The sequence below is a fragment of the Macrobrachium nipponense genome, chromosome 21 (genome assembly GCF_015104395.2).
Source record: "Macrobrachium nipponense isolate FS-2020 chromosome 21, ASM1510439v2, whole genome shotgun sequence".
Classification (NCBI taxonomy): Eukaryota; Metazoa; Arthropoda; class Malacostraca; order Decapoda; family Palaemonidae; genus Macrobrachium; species Macrobrachium nipponense.
The window spans coordinates 11,744,079-11,747,729 of NC_087212.1; positions in this window are offsets into that span (position 1 = coordinate 11,744,079).

Consider the following 3,651-nt stretch of genomic DNA (forward strand, 5'->3'; position numbering starts at 1 on the left):
TCTTTGTAAATATTTCCATAAAGATATATCATCTGGACAAACAAGTTCGTGGCAAAAAAAACCTTTATATATATACGATATATATATATATATATATATATATATATATATAGTAATTATATATATATATAGATATATATATATAATATATATATAAACTGATGATATTACAGACTAGATTATTTGTATAAGGAAGAGAAACGAAGGCAATGTTCTTGTCGCTTTAAGAAGTAGCATTTTCTGAATCTTCGACTTATGAACCCTTCATTACAGCAACCTGAGGACTTGAGGTCAATTGCTTACTTCCTTAAAAACTTCGCAGTAACTTATCTTCTCGTACAAAATTTTATAGAGAGGTGAAAGGAAGAGAATTACAGTAGTGTCATGTGTTGCATGACTTACTTTCATTTAAAGAGGAAAAGAAAGAAACGACTTCATGTGGGAGCTCTGCTGGACTTGGGCTGACGCAGTGCTAGAAGAGATGTTGTTACAGGAAGTGCTTTAGAGCTCTACTCTCGTAGTGCCAGCAGGATAGCCGTTGGCAATTATAATTTTATTCAAGATTTGTTCATCTTTATAGGCCGCCATTAGGGTGGTAATGCTGTCAGTGTACTTCACGTACTGCGCTGTGTGCATTACTTAAGGTTCTCTGCAGCCTCCCTTCGACCCCTAGCTGCAACCTTTTTCATTCCTTTTACTGTACGTCTATTCACATTATCTTTCTTCCATATGACTTCCCACCCTGTGTAACAATTATTTCATAGTGCAACTGCGAGGTTTTACTACTGTTACACCTTTCAGACCGTCTTAGTTCGATTTTCCTTTCAGCGCCGAATGACCTCATAGGTCCTAGAGCTTGGCCTTTGATCTAAATTCTAAATTCTATATTCCTATTCTTACTTCATGACGGGAAGGAAAAATAGCGCTCTCCTGTTAATTTTGAAAAAGAAAATATATCTAACATGATAAAGAGAAAAAGAAATGCCATGAGAGAGAGAGAGAGAGAGAGAGAGAGAGAGAGAGAGAGAGAGAGAGAGAGAGAGGATGGGGCACCACCATGAGCCGTGAGAAAGAGACAATATTCCTTATGAAAAAAAATTCCGCATTAATCACTTTTAGAATACTGCACTAAATTTACCGTAGTACCAAAGGTAATTTCCCTGTGATTAGAGAAACGAGTCAAGAAAGTCAAGATGGTCTTTATGGCAAAACCCCAGAATGTTTTTCTGTTTTGACTTCAGAGAAAACACGGTTTGTTTGTCTCCGAGCCCATATCTTGAGGATATCCTGTCTAGATATGAATGACTCTCAACGCTTTTGGTGTATATTTAGAATATTTTAAAAGGAAAAGCTTGAATGAATGAGACAGTTAAATAAGAAGGTGGATCGACAGAAAGAAACATTGATAGATAGGTAGATAATAAAAAAGATTTGTTGATAAAAATTATTTCGTTTTTATATATTTTTATAGATACCCATTTCTGAAGTCATATTACGTCTCCCGGAGACTGAAAGAGAAAGTCTTGTATACAGTCGTGAATGAATGAGTGGTTGGGAGAGAGAGAGAGAGAGGATGGTGTGAGTTAGGGAGTGGGGTCTTAAAAAAGTCTGGGTTTTTATGTAGAATTTTGTGAAGTTCACCTTGTTTTAACTCCTTGCACAAAGAAACTATTAATGTTTTTCTTTGCATGTAGAATTTTCTGAAGTACACATTCTTTTATCTCCCAACACAGAAACTATTTAAGATAGATAGAGAGAGAGAGAGAGAACACGTTGGGTCAGTTAGTTGGTATTTACTTACGGTTATGTTCTATATTTAGAAGTTTCAGAAGTCGTGTTTTCTTTCTGAGAAGTAAGAGAAAAGTTCGAATGAGAGTGAGAGATAGAATGTGGTAGGGGTTAGTTGGTGACGATGATTCATACGATTATGAAAAGGACTTACATACATGATACATCTGCTGTCGAGCTGAAATGCAATCCGTTAAAGCACGGTCTGACAGGAAATGCAAATGACGCTTACTGACAAGTGAATGAATCAATTTCTCAAGATTTCTGTACGGAGTGGTTTTCTCTGTTCCGGATGAACTACAGTGACCTTAATCAAACCGACTGATCGCTGTCAAAGAGTGCCGTACATGAAGTAGCAAATGGGTTAAATTTGCCAAAGAAAATGTTTTAAAATAACGAATGATGTGCTGTGCATACAACTTTCACCTTGGGTACTGAGATCGCCTTACGACGGAGAGAGAAAGAGAATTACATACGTTTCTATATACAATTACACATACCCAGTGTGCATTAAAGCTTCCGTTATGATCAGAGAATGTACCTTCCTTTTCAGAGTGGTTTGAAAACAAGAGCCTGTACCGGATGTGTATGAATGAATGTTAAGGTTCATGCTAAAAGAGTACTGAGTAAAGAGCAAAAAGTAATATATGAAGCATCAAAGAAATCTGGAGCCTAAAGTGAGTCAATGCAAGTTTCAGAGAAGCAAATTGAAGGGCGTAAATGGCTCAGCTGTGTCGCGACAGTGTGAAGCGTAACAGTTACTCAATATGAGTCTGAGAAAGAGTGGGAGAAGTTAAAAATAACTCGATGTCAAACGGGTGGAGTAAGAGATGTCGTTAAGGTGATGAATATTTCTTGGAATTAATAGGGTAATGATTGAAGATGCATGAATGTGTGGGAACGTAGTAGTATTCATTTTCTATCCACCATTTTTGTCAGTTTCCCCCACTTTATTAGATACGATTTCCACGAATAGTCACTCAGTTAGAACCTTGCTTGGAAATAGATGGAGAAAACCTCCATTTCCGTTTGAGATTCGAAAGCAAACGTTAGTTAGGAGAGTGAGATCAAGGCGAAGAGTTGCACAGCTGTTGAAACTGACTTCGTCAGACACGAGGAATGAGACGAAATGTTTAAAAAAAAAGTCATGGATTAAGTTTTGTGGCTGGACATCCGTTTGGAAAAGAAAAAATGGTTGGAAAAAGTATCGCTCCAGTGCTTTTGCCTCGGCATAGACTAGGAATGAAAAAGAAAAATATGTAGGAAAGTTAGGGAATAAGTATATTTTTACATCGGTATGCGAGAATAATAATAATAATAAAAAAATTAATATTTTCGCTTCCAAATATAAGATGAGTAAACAAATATGTTCGCAAAAATAAGTGTTTGAAAGTTTCTCTTATACATGCAAGAGAAACAATAATAAGAAAATGCGATTGATGAGGAGTAGCAATCAGATTTTCGGTTTGAAATACGTTGGCAAAGGGAAAAATATAAGGTGTCCAGATCTGCAGTTCAAGAAGGATGTTGGTGAGGATTAATATTGAATCTTTTTCTCTGTAGCTCCCTTAACAATTGGATACACAATCGAAAAAGATCATAGAATACAGGAGTAAAAAACTTTTCCTAAAGTACGCATTGAGTATTTGTAACTATTTCAAAGTATACCGATATATAATGGTAAAGGTGGTAGAGGAGATTAAGTGTACCTGGTAAGGTGTATGGTAGGATTTTGAAGGGAAGAGTAAGCCAGATAAGTGAAATATATGGAAAAAATGTATGAAGCCAGTGTTTCTTACGAAAGAGTTATACAGGTAGTTTTCTAGAGTACAAGGAAAAAACTATATATTTCATACATAATCC